Source organism: Rattus norvegicus, chromosome 1, assembly GCF_036323735.1.
Source record: "Rattus norvegicus strain BN/NHsdMcwi chromosome 1, GRCr8, whole genome shotgun sequence".
In the NCBI taxonomy this organism is placed as follows: domain Eukaryota; kingdom Metazoa; phylum Chordata; class Mammalia; order Rodentia; family Muridae; genus Rattus; species Rattus norvegicus.
In genome coordinates, this window is record NC_086019.1 from 114,213,203 (window position 1) to 114,237,836 (window position 24,634).

Sequence of the window (24,634 nt, forward strand, 5' to 3'; positions counted from 1 at the left end):
CTTTCTGCAGGCACTCAGCACTATGAGTTTTCCTCTTAGCACAGCTTTCATTGTGTCCCATAAGTTTGGGTATGTTGTATCTTCATTTTCATTAAATTCTAAAAAGTTTTTAATTTCTTTCTTTATTTCTTCCTTGACCAGGTTATCATTGAGTAGAGCATTGTTCAATTTCCACGTATATGTGGGCATTCTTCCCTTATTGTTATTGAAGACCAGTTTTAGGCCGTGGTGGTCCGATAGCACGCATGGGATTATTTCTATCTTTCTGTACCTGTTGAGGCCCGTTTTTTGACCAATTATTTGGTCAATTTTGGAGAAAGTGCCATGAGGAGCTGAGAAGAAGGTATATCCTTTTGCTTTAGGATAGAATGTTCTATAAATATCCGTTAAGTCGGTCTTCCTGGTTGCTGCCGCTGCAGAGAACCCGTGGGGAGCACCCCACGAGCGAACCTGAGCCTCGGGACCACAGGTAAGACCAAATTTTCTGCTGCAAGGAAGCTGCCTGGTGAGCTTGGGACACAGGAAAGCAGAATTTCTCTAGGACCGGGCATGTTCTGTGTTTACCGTAGTCCCACACCCGCGGATCCCGGCCCGCAGCAGCTCTCTGCTCCCAGACCTGGTGAGAGAGAGACCCAACCGCCTGGTCAGGTGGGCACTCCTGAGGCTGCAGAGCGGAAGAGACCACCAACTCTGCTCACCCCTGCCCACATCCCTGGCCCAAGAGGAAACTGTATAAGGCCTCTGGGCTCGCGTGGGGGAGGGCCCAGGAGCGGCAGGACCCCTGTCCCTGAGACACCGCCGGAACCTGAAAGAAACAGACCGGATAAACAGTTCTCTGCACCCAAATCCCGTGGGAGGGAGAGCTAAACCTTCAGAGAGGCAGACAAGCCTGGGAAACCAGAAGTGACTGCTCCCTGCACACACATCTCAGACACCAGAGGAAAAAGCCAAAGACCATCTGGAACCCTGGTGCACTGAAGCTCCCGGAAGGGGCGGCACAGGTCTTCCTGGTTGCTGCCACTGCAGAGAGCCCGTGGGGAGCACCCCACGAGCGAACCTGAGCCTCGGGACCACAGGTAAGACCAAATTTTCTGCTGCAAGAAAGCTGCCTGGTGAGCTTGGGACACAGGAAAGCAGAATTTCTCTAGGACCGGGCACGTTCTGTGTTTACCGGAAGTCCCACACCCGCGGATCCCGGCCCGCAGCAGCTCTCTGCTCCCAGACCCAGTGAGAGAAAGACCCAACCGCCTGGTCAGGTGGGCACTCCTGAGGCTGCAGAGCTGAAGAGACCACCAACTCTGCTCACCCCTGCCCACATCCCTGGCCCAAGAGGAAACTGTATAAGGCCTCTGGGCTCCCGTGGGGAAGGGCCCAGGAGCGGCAGGACCCCTGTGCCTGAGACACCGCAGGAACCTGAAAGAAACAGACCGGATAAATAGTTCTCTGCACCCAAATCCCGTGGGAGGGAGAGCTAAACCTTCAGAGAGGCAGACAAGCCTGGGAAACCAGAAGTGACTGCTCCCTGCACACACATCTCGGACGCCAAAGGAAAAAGCCAAAGACCATCTGGAACCCTGGTGCACTGAAGTTCCCGGAAGGGGCAGCACAGGTCTTCCTGGTTGCTGCCGCTGCAGAGAGCCCGTGGGCAGCACCCCACGAGCGAACCTGAGCCTCGGGACCACAGGTAAGACCAAATTTTCTGCTGCAAGAAAGCTGCCTGGTGAACTCAAGACACAGGCCCACAGGAACATCTGAAGACCTGTAGGGAGAAAAAACTACACACCCGAAAGCGGAACACTCTGTCCCCATAACTGGCTGAAAAAAACAGGAAAACAGGTCTACAGCACTCCTGACACACAGGCTTATAGGACAGTCTAGCCACTGTCAGAAATAGCAGAACAAAGTAACACTAGAGATAATCTGATGGCGAGAGGCAAGCACAGGAACCCAAGCAACAGAAACCAAGACTACATGGCATCATCGGAGCCCAATTCTCTGTTGCTTGGGTTCCTGCGCTTGCCTCTCGCCATCAGATTATCTCTAGTGTTACTTTGTTCTGCTATTTCTGACAGTGGCTAGACTGTCCTATAAGCCTGTGTGTCAGGAGTGCTGTAGACCTGTTTTCCTCTCTTTCAGTCAGTTATGGGGACAGAGTGTTCTGCTTTCGGGCGTGTAGTTTTTCCTCTCTACAGGTCTTCAGCTGTTCCTGTGGGCCTGTGTCTTGAGTTCACCAGGCAGCTTTCTTGCAGCAGAAAATTTGGTCTTACCTGTGGTCCCGAGGCTCAGGTTTGCTCGTGGGGTGCTGCCCAGGGGCTCTCTGCAGCAGCAGCAACCAGGAAGACCTGTGCCGCCCCTTCCGGGAGCTTCAGTGCACCAGGGTTCCAGATGGTCTTTGGCTTTTTCCTCTGGCGTCCGAGATGTGTGTGCAGGGAGCAGTCTCTTCTGGTTTCCCAGGCTTGTCTGCCTCTCTGAAGGTTTAGCTCTCCCTCCCATGGGATTTGGGTGCAGAGAACTGTTTATCTGGTCTGTTTCTTTCCGGTTCCGGCGGTGTCTCACGCAGGTGTCCTGCTGCTCCTGGGCCCTCCTCCACGGGAGCCCAGAGGCCTTATACAGTTTCCTCTTGGGCCAGGGATGTGGGCAGGGGTGAGCAGTGTTGTTGGTCTCTTCCGCTCTGCAGCCTCAGGAGTGCCCACCCGACCAGGCGGTTGGGTCTCTCTCTCACCGGGTCTGAGAGCAGAGAGCTGCTGCTGGCCGGGATCCGCGGGTGTGGGACTTCCGGTAAACACAGAACGTGCCCGGTCCTAGAGAAATTCTGCTTCCGTGTGTCCCAACCTCACCAGGCAGCTTTCTTGCAGCAGAAAATTTGGTCTTACCTGTGGTCCTGAGGCTCAGGTTCGCTCATGGGGTGCTTCCCAGGGGCTCTCTGCAGCGGAAGCAACCAGGAAGACCTGTGCCGCCCCTTCCGGGAGCTTCAGTGCACCAGGGTTCCAGATGGTCTTTGGCTTTTTCCTCTGGCGTCCGAGATGTGTGTGCAGGGAGCAATCTCTTCTGGTTTCCCAGGCTTGTCTGCCTCTCTGAAGGTTTAGCTCTCCCTCCCAAGGGATTTGGGTGCAGAGAACTCCCCCCCTCCCCTTTCTTATCGGTGTTCCCCTCCCCACCCTCCCATTTTCTAATGACTTTAAATCTAATCTTATAAAAGATGATCCAAGCCTTTAAAGATAAAATTAGTAAATCTCTTAAAGAAATACTGGAAAATAAAGTTAAATATGTGAAGATAATGAAACTGTGTAAGACCTGAAAGTGGAAATAGAAGCAATGAAGGAAACACAAATTGAAGAAATCCTTGAGAACAGGAAAAACAGATGAAAGCATCACCAACAGAATGCAGGAGATAGAAAAGACAATCTTAGGCATAGAAAATACAAAAACAGATACATCACTCCATGGAAATGCTAAATCTAACAATTTCTGACATACAGGATCCAGGAAAACTGGAATACCATGAAAAAATTCTAACTCAGGTATAATAGGAATAGAAGAATGGGGAGACCCAGCTCCAAGGCCCAAAATATATCTTCCTCAAGAAAATCATTAAAGAAAACTCTCCCAACCTAAAGAAAGAGAATCCTACATAATAACAGAAGCTTGTAGAATACTAATTAGACTGGAATAGAAAATAAAATCCTCCTGTCACATAATAATCAAAACACAAAATCTACAGAATGAAGAAAGAATACTAAAAGCAGCAAGGAAAAAAGACCAGGTAACATCCAAATGCAAACCTTTAAGAATTACTTGCAACTCCTCAACAGAGACTAAAAAAGCTAGAAGGGCCTGGATAGATATCATGTAACCTGGAAAAAATCATAGATGACAACCTAGACTACTACAAAATGGAAAAAGAAAGCATCTTTAACAAATGGTTCTGGTCTAACTGGATGTATGCATGAAGAAGAATGAAAATAGATCTATATTTATCACCCTGTACAAAACTCAAGACAAAGTATATCAATTTCTTCAAAAGAAAACTGAATATATAAATCTCATAGAAGAGAATGTGGGAAATAACCTTGAATGAATTAGTACAGAAGACAATTTCCTGAACACAACACCAATGGCTCAAGCTCTAAGATCATCAGCTGATTAATGTGAACTTCAATGTCAATAGGACAAAATGGCAGTCTACACATGAAGAAAGGATATTCAAAAACTCTATATCTGACACAGGGCTAATATCCAAAATTGACAAAAAACTCAAGAAGGTAGACAAGAATAACCCAAATAACCCAATTAAAAATGAGATAAAAGCTAAAGGACAACTCTCAACAGAGGAATATCAAATGACTGAGAAGCACATAATGTTCAATTTCCATAGTCATCAGGGAAATGCATATCCAAGCAAATTTGAGGTTCCATTTACACCCATCAGAATGGATAATGCACAAAACCCAAGGGATAGCACATGCTGGAGAGGATGTGGAACAAGGGGAATATGCCTCCATTGCTGGTGGGAGTGCAAACTTGTATACCACTTTGGACATTAATTTGTCAGTTTCTCAGAAAGCTCTGAATAGTTCTACCTCAAGTCCCAGCTATACCGCTCCTGGACATATACTAAGAAGATGTTCCAACATCCCACAAAGGCAGTTGCTCAAGTTTTTTCATAGCAGCTTTATTCACAATAGCCAGAAACTGGAAAAAACCTAGATGTCCCTCAACAGAAGCATGGATAAAGAAATTATGGTACATCTACACAAAGGAATACTACTAAGCTATCAAAAAAAGACATTAATTTTTCAGGCAACTGTGTGGAACATGAGAATGTCATTCTGAGTGAGATAACCCACTCCCAAAATGACATTACTGGTATGTACTTACTTATAAGTGAATATTAGCTATAAAATACAGGTATCATGGTATATTCCACATATCCAAGGAAGCTAAACAAGGAGGAAGGTCCAAATTGGGATGCTTGAGTCTCACATAGAAAGGGAAACAAACAGTCATAAGTGGCAGAAGTGAGGAAGGGAATGGATCAGGTGTGGGGAAGGACAAAAGAGATGGTCAGACGGCCATGAAAACTAATAGAAGTCGTCAACTGACTGAGGTAAGTAGGTGGAGGGAATCTCCAGGATGAAGCAGAGACCTGAGATAAGGGAGGTACCCAAGAATCAATAAGGGTGAACTTAGATGTGACCCACAACATTGGCTAGGTTGTCACCAATGAAGCCAACTCTAAATGGAGGTCATTCAATATCATCTTCCTCATGTCAAAAGCTGACATGCCTCATTCTCAATTTCAAAATGAGTTAAATTTATAAAACATCTTTAAATGACAAAATCTGTCAGTCTTGAATTTTCAAAGATCTTCTACCTATTCTTAGCATATCTGAATAAATGAATATTGCTTCTTCCAGCTATTTATTATCAATTCAATCCAGAATGCATATTGCTGTGATAATTCAGACTAGTGTCTGACATTATGAATTTGATTTTCTAACCTTTACTTTGTACTTCTTAACCATACCAAATAGTTTGCAATAACACCTATTAAAAGAACTGGAATTGAACCTTGCATTTTCAAATGAACCGCATAAGTATAACATCTATATAAGAATTGAAACAAACATATACTTTGTTGTAACAAAATTATTCTTAATTTTTATCAATATAAAAGATTTGTACCAATTAAAAGCTTAAACATGTATCAATATAAATAACTCATATCATTGTATACAAAACTAGTTTTATTTGGTAATAGCCATAAATCTAAGTTGGAGTAGATTCAATAATCTACCTTTTGTGCTATTATTTATACAATATTCCTATTTTCTGTCATTTTTCTTTCTATCCATTTTCCCCATTCTCCAGGAACATTAGATATGAGAGACAGAATGACATAGAAAAGGAAATCTCTAAATTGAAACTCCATCTTTTGTTTTCTCCCCTTTTAAGACCGTAACTATTTCTAGCCATCTCCTATTAACTGATGATGAACATCCAACACCCAATAAAAGACCAAAAGTCAACCATCCCACGTTTTTTGAATAAGGTGTAGTGTGCATAACTGCTTCCTGCTGGTGTTGGAGACAAATTTACTTTGGGGATCCCAAGAAAATTAGAAAAATAGCCTTAAAAAAGCTAACTGTAGCAATTTTTGTGTAGTCTCTATGTGCTGAGAAAATTCAGGGTTTAATTGAAGTCCTGAATGGAACAGTCTGTGATGCTGGACCAAGTGAGGCAGCTGTTTTGAAGTTGTCCTGGAAGCAAGAATTTAGAGGAAACAGTATTGATGGAATCTGAAGTAGAATCAGGTAGGCATCTGGACCATCAAGTCTCAGCTTCCCAACATCCCTGAGGATAAATCTTGTCAGGTCTTTTTTTTATTTTTTTATTTTTTTTTTTGGTTTGGCCCTTCCATTCTGCAATATACAAACTTATACAAGCAATATATAGTTACATAAAAACATTTATATGGAATGTGCAGTATATATAGATCATATAAAGATGATTTCTATTTTGAGCAAATGAAAGACATCTGTCTTTTTTAAAAGTCAATTTGAAGGGCTGAAGAGATGGCTCAGAGGTTAAGAGCACTGACTGCTCTTTCAGAGGTCTTGAGTCCAGAAGTTTGAAGGCATTATAAGTATAGACTAATCCAATCCAGCAGCCCTGTTTTCATATAGGTCTGCTCCATTTTGAACTCTCTCAAAAAGGATATACAATATCACCGTCACCTTGCAACATATCACTATTTTCATTTTGTCATTTTGTAAATTCAAAACAGACTTCATGAAGCTCAATTATCCTCCTTTGTATTCAACTTTAATCAAACTTCTTTCTATCTTAGTTTCAAGTATATTGTATGTGCACATAGGTTTTGTATCATGCTGAGCCATTATCAGTTCTCCCATGGGATCCTCATATCTAAGGATATGGGTTGCTCAGAGCAGCATGACACCTTATTTCATGTTAGCTTCCATGGGTGTCATTAGGTCTTCCTGTGGGAGCTCTACATTTTAGAGACTCCATCGATTACTCAAAGTAGTGTGATATCTCACCTTATGTTCACTCTATAATTCTTGGCTGTGGAAGTTAGGTAGCCTGTTCTTCAAGTGGTGGCTGCTGCAACCTAGCCCAGACCCTACTGGTGTCGTGTTTGCTGAGCTCTTGGGCCAAGTGTCACAACTCTGGATAGAGATGCAGCAAAGCTTGGCTTGGTGGGCAGTTGGCTTACAGGTGCAGCTGTTCCCTAGCTCACACTTTGACCCCTGGAATCATATGTGCCAAGCTAGCAAGCATTCTGACTATTGTCCTGGACTATGACAGGCTTAGAGAAAAAGCAATCTTACTAAGAAGCTATTTTTCCCCATCTTGCTAATCACCATCATGCCCTCTATCTTAAAAGGACAGAGTGAATTTTATCTGGGAATCTAAAGATCCCAGTTTGGGTTAAAAGTAAGTTCTAGCCCCAAGTTTGATTGACAAAATGTTGGGGTAAATATTATTTGGGGATATGTAATCAATCTTAGATCATTTGGTTCCCAAATAAAAGACACAAAACATTTTTATTTATAATAAGCCTTAAGGCATTAGAGCTGGGCAAATACCAGCCCTCTTTGCTATTTTGTCTATTTCTCTGTCAGTAATCCCCAAATATCATTTGCCTTGTTTCACCTGGCAACAATCTGCCAAGCACTCATGGCCATGCACTCATGATCCACCTACTGCAGGATGCCTCTACTTTCTTCATCCCCCATGTTCTCGGTATCATACCCCAAATGGAGGATATGAAATCCTACTTACCTCTCTTCTGCTCAAATAACAATACTTTTAAAATGAAAAGGAAGATTTCCACAACAAAAGCGATATATGTGAGAATTCCCTTGTCCTGAGGTGACTAGACCTTGGGAAGCAGAATTTAGCATTATAATACATAGCATTAGACCAAATCTCAAAAGGGTTATGAATGTCTCAATGTACAGGGAACATGGTAAATTCTTTTCAGAGGCTCATCGCCATGACACTATATGGAACTTGTCCTTCCTGGTGTGATTGCAACAGCAACGGACCAGGTCCTCTAAGAAAAATCAGACTGATGCTGCTGCTCGGGGATTTTATCAAGCCTTGTCTGAAGTTCTCAAAATAGTAGCCTCAAGCTATACTGGTTGCTAGATGGAGTAGTACAAGAAAAATTGAACAATGAACATTGAAGAACAATGAGAAATTATTCTAAGTCTTCAGTCTTCAGTAGCATGGATAAGAACTCTAAAAACTGGAAAAATGTCACCTTGTTTCAGAGCTGATGTTGAAACTCCTCTTGTTTTTATACATAGAATATTCTTCATCTAAGGAAAGTATTTGAATAATTTCTCCACAGATGTTTCTGGCTTGGACATCCTTCAATTGTATCTTGAAGCATTTTCCATGCCCTAGTCTATGGCGTCATGCATCCAAAATTCTATCATTTCTGTTTTACTACCATTTGTCTGGCTCAAACTGACAATGGTCAAGTTCTCAAATGACCCCAAAGTTGTCCAAATTCTCTTCTTGATGCCTGAATCACCAGTAAAGCATCAGATTTTCAGACTTAAGTTTTATGTAGAGTTTACTTAGCATGTGGGAAATAGCCATATCTGTACATGGATTTAATTGCACCACATACAATAGGTACCGCAATAGTGTATATTCTTTTCCTGGAGGATAAAAAGATGACCATATTTTAATTACAAAATTGTGTAGCTCCATCTTTCACAGGACAATGAGCTTCAGTTAAAAATAAAATGACATTTTCAAATCAGTTTCCCTTTCATTAAAACTGAAGTTGGAATGTCAGCAATTTCAAAACCTAATGAAGTCACATTAACATGTCATTTTTTAACTTGTTTTTGTGTTGTGATCTGCCAAATTAACCAATGCTATGTAATGCTCCATTTCACCCGGAATGCAGTTTGGTGGGTACAATGTGAGCTTGGGCTGTACCCCTTTTCTGGTATTACTTCTACTCCATCCAAATAACTACCTGAGACTTTTCAATTTTTCCCTGATATTGTATTAAGCATTTATTTGATTAATCTAGAAATAGTTTCTATTGTTGTGTGAGAGATATATTCTACAAAGAGATAATAGCCAGAGTCAGGATTTTTAGTAAAAATTCAGCTCAGTAAAACATTCCATCAACTATGTTACATGGGCAAATACTTTATGTTTCCCTTGGAAAAAGTCACATCCCACAATCAATCAACTTTACTCTCTGTATTTTAAACTGCTTCATTGTCCAAACACTCCTCCTCACTGAATCATAAAGCCCTGTTTGCCTAACTTAATGCTTTGTGATTTGAATCTAGAAAGAAATTTCTTTTTTCAGAGCAAGCATTCAACAAGTATTTTAGTAGAAGTATTAAGGAATGTATATTCTTGGTACCTTTTAAGTTTGTGTGTCTGCATGAGTGTGTGTGTGTGTGTGTGTGTGTGTGTGTGTGTGTGTGTGTGTGTGTGTATGCTTGTGCATATATGAATGTTCCATGGAGACCAAAAGAGAGAACCACATAATCTAGACCAGGAGTTACAGGACTTTTTGAGTCATCCAAAGTATGTGGGTGCTGCTATCCAAGCTTAGGTCCTCTAGAAAAGTAACAAGTGTCCTAACCACTGAACTGCTCCCTACCAAGCCCCTTAGTTTCTATTTTACACTACATTCTACTCTCTGGCTTTTTGTAATGTCTTCCTTATTTACATAGCAATGTTAGTATGATTAACCCAAACCGTTCTGAAGATGGACACCATTTCTTTATATATGTATATTTTAAGTCTGGCCAATGTTTTCTTTGCATGTTTTTATAGGTTTAAGTCTAATACCCCATACACTTTTTCTCTCTCTCACTGTATGTATGCTAGTGAGTATATATGTTGGTCTCTGAGGAGGCCAGAGGCATAGGATTCCTTGGGAGGTGAAATTACAGACAATTAGGAACACATGGTTCAATAGCAGGACATGTTATTAAATATGGACCTACCTCGACAGCCTAATGTTTGTGTAGGTTTCTCATAACAGAGAGTAGAGAGTTAACAAGAGTTTTGTCTTCATTTTTCGGTCAATAAAAATGTAATTCTTAAAAGATAATTGGGCTGGAGAGATGGCTCAATGGTTAAGAGCATTGACTCTTCTTCCAGAGGTCCTGAGTTCAATCCCCAGCAACCACAACCGTCTGTAATGGGATACAATGACCTTTTCTGATGTGTCTGAGGACAACTATGGTATACTCATATAAAATAAATAAGTAAATCTAACAAAATTAATTAAAAAGATCATATGATCATTTGATAAGGTAACTGTCAAATTTCATGTGGTAGAGTAGGGCAATAATGTATAATTAATTAAAATATTAAACTCATATGAAATAACAGTTATAATTAGCACAATTTCTATATATACATAATATAATCTATGTGTAAATAGTTTAATTATAGCTTCATCTGGACAATGCAGCAAAAATTCTTCAATAAAAAGGGCTCCTAATAAATCAAGACACAGGTTGACACCAGATGCCGCATTAATCTTGCACTGGTTAAAATAGTTTTTTTTTTTTACTAGTGAGAGAGCTACAATATCAATTAGACTCAGACTGTGGCTTGATGTGAGAAAGCAGTTGAGGAGGTGCCTAAAAGAAGATAGCATTGAGCCATGCAATGGAGGTCAAGAACAAAGGGTATCTCAGGACTTTTGAGCACTTTTGAGAACAAACCATATCAAGGATGCACTGTGCATGAGATCGCTTTCTTCAGTTTGATGATTTGATCGCTTTCTTCAGTCTATGGATAATTCTCAGAAAAAGTAAATACAAAACACAAATCCAGAACTTTAAAGTAAGATCATTATAAAATTGTTTAAATGAGACATAAAACAAGTGTTTTAGCCATTACTATTTCAAGTTCCTAACATGTAAAAGATCTTTAGAGGAATCTGCAAATAAATAAATAAATAAATAAATAAATAAATAAATAAATAAATAACATTTTAATTGAAATATTCTCTGATTTATATTGAGGACTAAATCCAATTAATTACTAAATTGTAATAAAATTAGGCTTTTCTTATATGCATTCTAGTAAAGAAAACAACATATTATTGAAATAAAAGTATTATGTTTTTATATAAACTTATGAGATTTCTTGGTGTTTGTACAGGACTCTGATTTAAGAATACTTGATGTGACACATTCCTGTTTACTAAAGATCATTTATTAGAATTCTGTCCTGAGTTTCTAATTTTAACTGAAATAATTCTTACTGTAACCTCAGTTTTCCAGGGATCATTCACTTAACAGAGCAATGATGTCAGACAGTGCCGGAGTCATTACCTCCACTGCAATATCTAGAACCTTCAGGCTATGTTAATAAATCTCATTTTTCAAGGGAAGAAAGATTATTAAGAATTTTCTGGTGAGTCAAGAAATTGTATCTTTTAAGTTTAGAACTGAATTAAAATTTAAATGTCTAAGAAAAATCTGTAGTTTGTCAACCAGAGATCTAAATATGGTCCCAGTCGATTTTATATACCATAAAGTTATAAAAGAATGTTCAATATTCTTTTATATGCTCACAAATGAGGAATTATTTATCTTAGATAGTATATTTCCATCATTCATGAAAGCCTAGAATTCATATCCTCATAAGAGGGAATCACAGGTCTCTATGGCAGCACCCATTTTAATGATGAACTCACGTTTCAATATATTAGAAAAATTAAAAAAATTCATTCCTTTTAGATATTTTGAATGACATACCAGGATTGATAGTGGAAAATATTAAAAATGCAACATTCCTTGTCATCTTAATCCTTCTGCAACAGAGCTGAATATTATATCTAGAAAATTTTCTGTTTGAATGATTTGGCCTCATTGTCAATGACCATCATTCAGGAGAGAGATCGTCCAAATGCTGACATGTGAAGTTAGGGACACTTCACTGAGATGCTGTTACACATGTTGTGGTTTTGATGTGATCATATCTTTGATCTATGGGATACCTTCACTATCTGTAGACAGATGCTGGAGTGAGATGTCATCCAGTATAGCTAAGCTGCACTATTGCACACAGGTAACTTTCTAACCTGTAGCTGTCCCAAGTCCTTGTTGGTACAGAAAGCATATAGCTCAGTTTCTGCTGAAGCATTTTCACATGTACCCAAAATAATACATTTCTGACAGATAAGCAGATTCTATCCACAGACCTTTAGGATTATGTGTTTACACATCTCTGAAGTGCTTATACTTCTCAACAATGCTTTCACATGGAGATATAATGTAAATTATTATAGATAAAAGACAGGCTTTAACAAGTTCATCATGCAGTGATTCAGAACCTTGTTCTGTTTTGAAGCATTGGAGACAGAAACAAGAAGCATTTGGGAAGCTTGTAAAATCCATTTAAAAGACATTATTGAAGTTTACCTTTCATTGGATTACAGGAAAAACTGATAATTTGCGCCAAACTGTAATGCAAAGTATGACCTGGAATTTTCACTAAAACAACAACAAGCCACCCCTGTATTAAACTTTCCAAAATGCTGATTAACTCTCAATAATTGTGGAGACTTGGATTATTCTAAGTTCAGAGTCAAATTATCCTAGGCTGTGTTAACCATGCCCCACCCTCCACCACAAGAGCTATTAATTTATCACCCCTGTGAACAACATAATTCACCCCTGTGAATAACATTCTTGCATTTTTGAGACAACTGTGTGCTAGCATCCACCAATCCGAAGGTCAGGATATAATAGCACCACATCAGAGCATGGTATTTGGAGTGACCTGAATCTAGGTTGCCAGACTCATAATAATAATTTATGTCCCACCAATTATTCCCTTGAAGATAGAAGCTGTGTTTCTAGTGCCAACAGTATTATGGGGCCAGAATCTAAAGAGCCATCTACTGAACAAGAGAAAATAAATCATTAATAACCAGGACACACTTATAATGACAGATATTCAATGACAGAAGACAATGAACCTCTCTTACCTGGTGCCATACTCATGAGTGTACAGTTCCAGCTCCAGGGCTCAGGACCTAAGATCTTAGCACATCCCACACTAGACCACTTTGTGACTTCTAACAACAGTGTCTCCGAGTTATGATCTTAAATTAGGGGAGCTGGAAAAGGTAATAAGTACAATATTACTTACTCCTTAGGGGGAAAAAGAATTTTGTTGTTGTTTTCTTGAGATCATTTCTCTGTGTAGTCCTAGTTGTCATGGAACTCACTCTGTAGAGCAGGCTGACCACAAACTCAGAGAGAATTTTCTGTCTCTGCCTTCTGAGCTCTGGGCCTTCTGAGTTCTGGGATTAGGGGTATGAAAATAACCACTTCCTAATTGAAAAACATTATTTTAAAAGTAAAATGCATTCATTATTCTCTTTTCCCTGGTCATAAATTTTCTTACTTGAAATCTACATGTCTACTTAGTATTATTTATGAAGACTTTTCTCTTCTGTATGTTTTATCTTATATGAGATAAACATGGATTGTGATGGGAGCTACTCTTTTCCCCTTCCTCCCTTCTTGCCTGCCTACCTGCCTGCCTGCTTTCCTTCCTTCCTTCCTTCCCTCCTTCCTTCCTTCCTTCCTTCCTTCCTTCCTTTCTCTGTTCCTTCCTTCCTTCCTTCCTTCCTCCGTTCCTTTTTCCTACCTTTTTTTCTTTTCTTCTCATTTTATCTTTGTTTTGAGACAGATTTCCACAGGATAGCCCAACTGATATTCTGCACACTGTGTGCAGTTGCTGCATTGGAATGTTCAATGAAATCCTTCCGTAGTCACCATATGCTGGGAGTTGACAAGTTTGTAGTTACACCTGCTCACCATTAAGTTTTCATCCTCAAACAATAATCTCATAGTCACGATCTCTTATGTGTCAACCTTGGTATATGAGAGTCAGGTGCCAGAGACATTACTGGTATTCTTCTTTGACGACTGATTTTTCTTTTATGATAATGTTGTAGCCTTTGTAGAAAATTTCTTTCCCTTAAACTCTGCTACATTCTAAACATGGTCCTGTAGCTGTAGGTGCTCTTTAGGTATATATCATTGCTAACTGATGATTGTATACATTCTCAATGAATTTATTTAGATCTAAGCTTTATATCCAGAAGCACTGGCATAACCTATGAGGGAAATAACTGAATTATATGAAAATTGTCCTTTGTTTAAAGGAAAGGTTGTATAATAAGGTCTTAGAATGTTGTATATACTTACTATATATGGTTTAAGGCATAGTTTTTTTATAAAGGCAGATAAAAGTAATTTTTTCAATAAAGATATGCTGGGGAGATGGCTCAGTGGATAAAACACTTATAATGCAACATAGACAACTGGAGTCAGGGTGTTAGGATCAACATAAAAGTCAAAAGGTCCTGATCTTGCTCCTATGTAGGTCTAGTCCCTATATCCTCAGCAATTCAATCCTCCGTGGACTCTTTATACTACACTCACTTCCCAGTGGAGTAAATTCCAAACTGAAAACGCCATGCAAGCTCTGTTCCAGTTTTGCTTGCTGATGTTCCTTAAGACACAGTCATGGAATTGGGTACCACACCATTCTATGGAGAGAGGTGACCTGTGAAATGGGAACCTGTCACTGTTGCTTTTAACCCCAAAGCACATGTATATTGGTATCTCATTATCATTTACAAAACTGGAAATATAGAAAGGTTAAAGTAAAAGAAATTCCAAACTGAAAATAAGAAGGTCAAAAATTTTCACTCCATTTTAGAAGAGTTATAGATGCTTGGAATATTGAAGAAGCCGGGTCTCATTGTACAAGGAAATCCATTACTTCCCAACAGTGGGAAGTATTTGTGAGCAGCATATGAGCTTCAGTCAGGAGAGTTAATTTCCTAGGTCTCATTTCTTTTTTATTGGAAGATACTATCAGTTAATATATATGTGCATTTGAATGTGCTGTGCAGATTTTGTGGCTCTGAGTCATTCTTCCTCCTCTAAACATGATCATAATCAGTGACCTTGTAGAGGATTTTTCTGTTAATAACCACAAAGCATCATGGGAAACTCTAATGCTAGGAATGCTGCAGGCAAAGTAGCAATGAGATGAAACTCCTTCCACCATTGTATTGTATCAACCATTTTATTCCTTCCTTTGTGCCATGAGTTGGGTCCTAAAGAGACTGCATTGAACTGGAGATGAGTTGCGTTGAGAAGGCATAAGTCAGGTACTTTACCTCTTGTTGGCGATAGGGACATCCAGGGTGATTGTGTTTTAAAAAGACAGTTTTGCCTCCTAAGAAAATTTTGTACAACTCCACAGGAAGCTGAGGCAGTTTTACAGTTGGCGTTTAATGAGGCTTGTTCCTTCTCACACACAGAGTTTAAAGGACTCTTCGCCACCTTGTGCATGCCAAAACACATTGATCACTTTTTTGTTCTGTGCCTGTCTCTTTGCTTTTCTTTGTGTCTCTTTCCCTGCTTTGAATAATCACTGCACAGATTATTGGCTATCAGCAATGCTCAATCCAACCAGATACACAAGTCCTGACACTGGAGTGGACTCTGCCTTCTCTTTCTCAGATTCCTTTGGTAAATCTTATCAGCAGAACTCCTCCTAAGCACTGTGTGAATTGTTCTGATGAGACTGTTAACAAAAAACTAGATGACTGTTTTAGCTTTCCTAGGATATACAATGTTTCAGAGGCATCAACATCATTGTTGGTGAGTCACTTAATGCGTTTTAGTAGGTCTGAGAAGACACATCTTAACTTACTTGATATTTCAGTGTATCTAAGGAAACCCCTCAGATTCCTTGGCTCACAAGGGTATTGTCTACTTCCTAAGCAACACTGAAGAATCAATTCATTTCCAAAGGACTCACAGTACCCTCATCATCACTGCACCACTCATTGAGGGCAACAAACTGACATCTCCATCTTGGTGACATCACTCATTGTTCATGTCTTACCTTCTTCTGTGTTCCCACTAATCTTTCTCTACAATAAGCAATCAACCATTTTCTATGGTTCCCAGTCTCTGTTCTTGATTTTTTCCAGCCCAATTTACATCAAGTCAGTTAATTTAAACTCTTTGACTCTTCATTTTTTATCCCCCCTCTTTTTTCTCATCTATAAAATGAATAAATAAAAACCAAAAAAAATTTTCAAAATTAACTTAGCAACTATCCCCCAAATTTTTATGATTTTGTGTTAGTCCAATAAAATTTAAAATTTATCTGTAACCATAGAGATAATTATTGACTTTTGTGGGTTTTAATATTTAGTTTAACCATTTATAGAATAGATTTTGGAAGTAGGCACAGTAAGAGGGGGTCACTGTGAGAATACAACCATACAATGTTAGTTTTTAATTTTTTTGAGAAATTTGTATATGAATCCAATGAGTTATATCATTTCCTTTCTGAAACTCCTCCCATTCCCTGGATGTATCCTCTCAAAACACCCCATTTTCAAGTTTATTTACATTTCCTTTATAATTATATATCATATATTTTATGAAGTCCTATATGTACCTTGATTCCCCAAGCTTGGAGGTGCGTAGTGTTAGAGATGTTCAATCTTTTTGAGGATGGGCACCCAGTTGTCATGAATACTCTGAATTCTAGGGGCCTGCCTGTACTGAAGAAGGAGCTTCCTTGATGAGGGGTAAGGCTTGTGCTTAGGACAGCCCACACAGATGAAGCTCTTGACTCTCTTCTGTGATATTATTTCAGTTGCAATCCTCACAATTATCTATGTACAGCCATATAAGAAATACTTGGTTCTGTGTGTTTTTGAGTTTAGAGCAGGAGTCAATGAAACTTCTAAATTGTGTGTTTGTTCTAAGATGTCCTCTTCACTCTAAAGTTGTTAGAATCACTAGACCACTACTGCCCTCTGTATGAAAAGAAAAAAATTACATTTTCAAGCATGGCTATTGATACTTTAGTGAACTTGTTAATTCAATAGTTCATGATGAAGATGAATAATTACAACTAAACATGACATGCCTGACATGATTAGTAAAAAAATTCCTTATCAATTTTATGTTCCTAATGAAATATGCATATATGTTTAAAATATACAGCACAGTTTCCCAATTGTTTCCAGATAAAGATGTGTAAATATGTTTTAAAACAAAAATGATTGAGGCTTATGTTTATAGACATCAACTGAGTAGTACTGTTTGGACATAGAGCTAAGGGTGGGCCTTCCTGAGGAAGGGAAAACACTTTTTGGAGCTATATGCTCACTCAAGATTGACAGCTTCTTTCTAGAATATTGTAGGACATAATATTTTGAGTCTTGCACTTAATGATTACAATGTTATTAAGCCAGTTCTTTTGTTAAACAGAGCCATGCTGATTATATTGCTGTTAAAAGTTATAGCAATCTCATGCCTCCTTACTCAGCTATAAACTAGTGAACTCCAATCAATATCATTAACATTTTTTCTAGAATCCTCCTCTGAGATATTCTTGTTAATAATTCTTATAGGAATGTTGGCTTTATTGCTCTTCTTTGTAGTATTTTTGCTTTCCCTTACTTAATCAGAATACCATATGGTAGCAAATCTCTCACTTTCCTGTCGGACTCGGTATCCAACTGAGTAGAAAATAATACAACCACAATAATACAACCACTGAAATTTTTGATCAGTGAAGAAATATCATTGTTAATAAATCAATGAAATGTTCAATGTTTCACAGGACTATTTTTTTCCAAAGATACCGGCTTTTCTTCTCAGCTTCAGTTTGATGTTATCCTTGGTTCCTTATCTTCTGCATTGCTTCTTACCTGTCTGCATTTTCCTCCTCTTGTGTTTCTAGCCACTCCATACCATCTTTTAATACACTTCTCACTTTTCCTGCCTTCTCACAGAAATACAACTTTTGTACTTTGTCTCAGGCCTGCCAAGTAACTGCCTGACAACATTTGTAAACTATCTGACAACCATGAATTCATTTCTTTCTGCCCAATCACACATTAAAATTACCTGTTACTAGCTAAGAAAAAATCATGTACTTGCAAAGACTTTGATATCAAAAGTAAAAGATAAACTGGGCCACAGTTGTTCTTTTTTTTTTTTTTTTTTTTTTTTTGGTTCTTTTTTTCGGAGCTGGGGACCGAACCCAGGGCCTTGCGCTTCCTCGGTAAGCGCTCTACCACTGAGCTAAATCCCCAGCCCCACAGTTGTTCTTAAAATAAGAATATTTGGAGCCAGAGACCTGTGCACATTCCAGTTTCCACCTATGCCATGAGCAGAGCCTCAGCTCTGGACTCAAATCCACACAGCCCATACCTGAGTTGCAGCTCAAGACCCCAGGTATTCTGACACACCCAGGATCTCAGTTAAGACCTCCAAACCCCACCCAAGTACCTGGCTTACTGGCACCCCTACAACACTGAGATGCAGATTCTCCACCCAACCAGAGACCCATATACTTTGCAGTTTCCACCTGTGCCTGAAGCAGAGCCTCAGCTTTGGATTTGAAGCTACACAACCCATATCCCAATTGCAGGTCAACTCCCCAGGTATTTTTGACACATCAAGCATCACCGGATCACAGGATCACAAAATCACAGGCTCACAGGAACCACAGGCTCCAGTCAGAGACAGGGAGGCCAGATAACACAAGAGGTAACTAGATTGGGAGAAGCAAGTATGAGAAGATAAGCAACAGAAACCAATTTGACCTGGCAACATCAGAACCCAGTTCTCCCACCACAGAAAGTTCTGAATACTCCAAACACACATATAAAGCAAGATTCAGATCTAAATTCTCATTTCATGAAGATGATAGAGGGCTTTAAGAATAGGACACAAAAATCTCCCTTAAAGAAATACAGAAGAAGACAAGTAAGCATGCAGAAGCCCTTAAAGAGGAAATACATAAATCCCATAAAGAAATACAGGAGAATACAGTGAAACTGTTGAAGGAATTGAACAAAGGCATGCAGGATCTAAAAATGGAAATAGAAACACAAAAAAAGTAAACACAAAGGGAGACAGCCCTGGAGATGGAAACCATGGAAAAAAGAACAGGGGACACAGGTGCAAGCATCACTAACAGAATACAAGTGACACAAGAGAGAATCTCAGCAGTAGAAGATACTATAGAAGACATCAAAATAACAGTAGAAGAAAATAGAAAAAGCTCAAGCATTCAAGAAGTTGAAGACACAGTGAAAAGAGCAAACCTGAGAATAATAGAAGAGAGTGAAGATTCCCAACTCAAAGGGCCAGCAAACATCTTCAACAAGATTATAAAAGAAGATTTCCTTAACATAAAGAAAGAAATGCCCATAAACATAAGAGAAGCCTACAGAACAGGAAACAGATGAGACAAGAAATGAAAATCCTCTTATAATATAATAATTAAACACCAAGTGCATAAAACAAAGGAAGAATATTGAAAGCAGTAATGAAAACATAATAGAATATAATAGGCAGACATAATAGAGTTACACCAGATTTCTCAACAGAGTCTCTTAAAGCCAGACGATCCTGGGCATATGTCATACAAACCTAAGAGAACACAATTGCCAGCCCAGGCCACTATACCCAGCAAAACTAGCAATTACCATAGATAGAGAAACCAAGGTATCACAAAAAAAAAAAACAAATTTAAGCAATATCTTTCCAGTAATCCATCCCTACAGAGGATAATGGGAGGAAAAGCCCAACACAAGAAGGGAAAATGCACTCAAGAAAAAGGAAAAAAAATCAATCTTTTCACAGCAAACCCAAAAGAAGATAAACTCTCAAATATAATTTTACCTCTAGCTAGAAAAATAACAGGAACCAACAATCATTGGTCCTTAATATCTCTCAGCATCAATGGACTCAATTCTGCAATAAAAAGACATAGGCTAACCGACTGAACTGATAACAAGACATAGCATTTTGCTGCAAACAGAAAACACACATCTGTGACAAAGATAGACACTACCTCAAAACACAAGGCTGGAAAAAGATTTCCAAGCAAATGGTCCCAAGAAATGAGCTGTAGTAGCCATTCTAATATCCAACAAAATCGAATCCCAACCAAAAATTATCAAAAAATATGGAGAAAGGAACTACATACACATCAAGGAAAAAATCTCCAAGATGAACACTCAATTCTGAACTTCTATTTCCAAAATTTAAGCACACCCACATTTGTAAAAGAAATATTACTGAAGCTCAAAGCACACATTGAATCTCACATAATAATAGTAAATTTAAAAACCCCATTCTTAGCAATGGACAAATTATGGATAAAGAAACTAAACAGAGACACAGTGAAACTAACAGAAGTTATGGGCCAAATAGATTTAACACATATCTACAGAGCATGTCTCCCTAAAAAACAAAAATATAATTCTTTGCAGCATGTTATGGCACATTCTCAAAAACTGTTCATGTATTTGGACACAAAACAAACGTCAACAGATATTAGAACACTATTCTATTGGATCACGATGGACTATGGCAGTTCTTCAATAACAATAAAAATGACAGAAAGCACACATACACATGGAAGCTGAACAATGCTTTACTCAATGAGGACCTTGTCAGGGAAGAAATAAAAGTATTTTTAGAACTCAATAAAAATGAAGGCACAACATATCCAAAACTATGGTACACAATGAAAGAGTTTTAAGAGGAAATCTCATAGCCATGAGTGCCTCCATAAGGAAAATGCAGAGATAATACACTGACCCTTAACAGCTCATCTGAAAGCTCTGGAATACCAAGATACAAATATACCCAAGAGGAGTAAACAGTAGGAAATAATCAAACTCATGACTAAAATCAACCAAACAGGAACAAAGAGAACTATACAAAGAATCAGCAAAACTAGGAAATGGTACTTTGAGAAAATTAACATGATAGATAAACCCTTAGCCAGACTAAGCAGAGTGCACAGTAACAGCATCCAAATGAAAAATATCAGGAACAAAAAGAAAGACGTAACAACAGAAACTGAGGAAATTAAAAAATAATCAGATCCTACTACAAAATTCTATACTCAACAAAACTGGAAAATATGGATTATTTTCTTGATAGATACCAGGTATTAAATTAAATCAGCATCAAATGAACCATCTAAACAGACCCAAAACCCCCCAAAACACATAAGCAGTCATTGGAGTTCTCCCAACCAATAAAAAGCTCAGGAAGAAAAGGTTTTAGATCAGAATTCAATCAGAACTTCAAGAAGATCTAATCCCAATACTTCTCAAACTATTACTCAAAATAGAAACAGAAAGAAAGCTATCCAATTCTTTCAATGAAGACACAGTTACACTGATAGCTAAACCACAAAAAGACCCAAAAAAGAAAGAGAACTTCCCATATGAATATCAATGCAAAAATACTCAATAAAATTCTCCCAAAATGAATCGAAGAACACACCAGAAAGATCATCTAATATGATTAAGTAGGCTTCATTCCAGGAATGTAGGGATGGTTCAATGTATAGAAATCCACCAATAGAATATACTATATCAACTAACTCAAAGAAAAAAATATGATCATCTCACTAGATCCTAAAAAACTTTGACAAAATACAACACCCATTCATGGTAAAAATGTTGGAGAGATCAGGAATTCAAGGTTCACAACTATATATAAAATACAAGTAATATGCAGCAAACCAATAGCTAACATCAGACTATGAAAGAAATTAGACTGAGAAAGAAATTATGGAACCAACACTCCTTACAGTAGTCACAAATAACTTAAAATATCTTGGTGTGACTCTAACCGAGCAAGTGAAAGATCTGTATGACAAGAACTTCAAGCCCCTAAAGAAAGAAATCAAAGATCTCAGAAGATGGAAAATCTCCCATGCTTATGAAATGGCAAGATTAATATAATAAAATGTCCATCTTGCCAAAAGCAATCTACTGATTTAATGCAATCTCAACAATATTCCAACTCAATTCTTCATAGGGTTAGAAAGAGCAATTCTCAAATTCATTTGGAATAAGAAAAAAAACAGGATAGCAAAAACTATCATCAACAATAAAAGAATGTCTGGGGGAAATCACCATCCATGACCTCAAGCTATATTATAGAGCAATTGTGATGAAAACTGTATGGTATTTGTACAGAGTCAGGCAAGTAGAACACTGGAACAGAAACTGAAGACCCAGATATGAACCCAAACACTTATGGTCAATTGATATTTGACAAAGTAGCTAAAACTATTCAGTGGAAAAAATATAGCATTTTCAACAAATGATACTGGTTCAACTGGCAGTCTGCATGTAGAAAAGAAAAATACAAATTAATCCATTCCTATCTCCTTGTAGAAACCTCAAATCTAAGTCGATCAAGGACCTTCACATAAAACCAAATACATTGAATCTTATTGAAGAGAAAGTGGGGAAGAGCCTTTAATACCTGGACACAGGGGAAAACTTCCTGAACATAACACAATAGGCTTATAGTCTAAGATCAAGAATTGACAAATGGGACCTCATAAAATTGAAAAGACTCTATAAGACTAAGGACACTGTCAATAGAACAAAACAGCCATCCACAGATTAGGGAAAGTTCTTTACTAACCCTACATCTGATAGAGGCTAATATCCAAAATACACAAAGAAATCAAGGAATTAGACATCATAGAACCAAACAACCCTATTAAAAATGAGGTATAGAGCTAAACAGAGAACTCTCAACTGAGGAATCTCTCATGGTTAAGAAACACTTAAGGAAATGTTCAACATCCTCAGTCATCAGGGGAATGTAAATCAAAACAACCATGAGATTCCAATCTGGATGGCTAAAACTCAGGTGACAACAGATGTTGGTGAGGGTATGGAGAAAGAGGAACACTCCTCCATTGATGGTAGGATTGTAGGCTGGTACAACCACTCTGGAAGTTAGTCTGTTCATTCCACAGAAAATTGGACATAATATTACTTGAGGACCCAACAATACTACCCGTGGGCATATATACACAAAAGATGCTCCAATATATAGCAAGGACACATGATCCACTACATTCACAGCAGCCTTGTTTATAAAAGCCAGAAGCTGGAAAGAACCTATATGTCCTTCAACAAAGGAATGGATACAGAAAATGTGGTACATTTATACCTGGAATACTATTATCAATGACTTCATGAAATTTGCATGCAAAGGGATGGAACTAGAAATTTTCATCCTGAGTGAGCATACACGGTCACTGAAAACATACATCATATATACTCACTGATAAGAGGATATAAGGAAAGAAGCTCAGAATACTCACGATACAACTTAAAGACCATATGATGGTCAAGAAAAAGGAAGACCAAAGAGTGCATGCCTCTATCCTTCTTAGAAGGGTGAGCAAAATAATCTTGGGAGTTTGAAGTTCCCAGGACCAAACAGGGATGTCATTAGCTGAAATACCCAACAAGGGGAGAGAGAACCTCTAGAGACCATATTCAGAAGTTAGTCATGGCACCTGGTTGAGCTATGGGGCCACTTACCCTTCACGAAATTTTAACCCAGAGTTGCTCCTATCTTGAGGAACTACAGGGATCAGAGACTGAAGGAAAGGCTGTCCAATCTGGGTATTTATCCTATATGCAGCCACCAAACCCAGACACTTGCTGATGCCAAGAAGTGCTTGCTGACAGGAGCTGGACATGGATGTCTGCTAAGAAGCTCTGTCATAGCCTTACTGATACAGAAGTGGATGCTTGCAGCCACCCATCAAACTGAGCATGGGAACGACTATGGAGGATTTAGGGGAAGGGCTGAAGGAGCTAAAGGGCTTTGCAACCCCATAGGAAGAACAACAATATTAACCAACCAGAACTCCCAGAACTCCCAGTGACTAAACCACCAACCAAAGATTACACATCCAGGGACGCATGGATCCAGCTGCATATGTAGCAGAGGATGGCCTTGTCTGGCATCAATGGGAGGGAAAGACCTTGGTCTTGTGAAGGCTTGATACCCCAGTATAGGGGACTGCTAAGTCGGTGGGCAGGCATTGTGTGGGTGGGTAGGGGAAAACCTTATGGAGTCAGGGAGAAGGGGTGTTGAATGAGGGGTTTTCAGAGCGGAAACAGGAAGAGGGATAACATTGGAAATGTAAGTAAGCAAAATAACTAATAAAATACAAGAAGAACTTTTGAAGCTCAGAGAGATGAATCAGTTCACTTTGATAGCGACTCATTGGTGTCAGCATTTGTACACAAATAAGCTCATTGCCTGAAATCCTCATTTATAGTTTTTATTAATGTTTGTATGGTTTTATACAAATTAGTTGATCATAAAAGGTATTCATATTAACATCACCTGTAATTTGTGAAAGATTCTAGCAGCCACATTAGTAGTAAGTCCCGGAGAGATATGGGGTTCTTTAAGACGAAAATAGTTCAAGTCACAGGGAGAAAAAGTTTGGTTCTTTCTTGTCAAAAAACACCACGAGTGCCATAATCACTGTAATATAACAAGAGAAAAAGTCTTTGACAATCAGAATTTTTGGGCAAAGCCATATGTATGGTATCTATTTTTATGTGCACAGAGTTCATAACTATTCTCTTAAACCCCCTGAATATTATCTTATAATGCAATTTCTATGGTATTTGTTTAAAGTTCCTAGAAATGCCTCTTACATTACAGGCCGTAATTGATCTGGA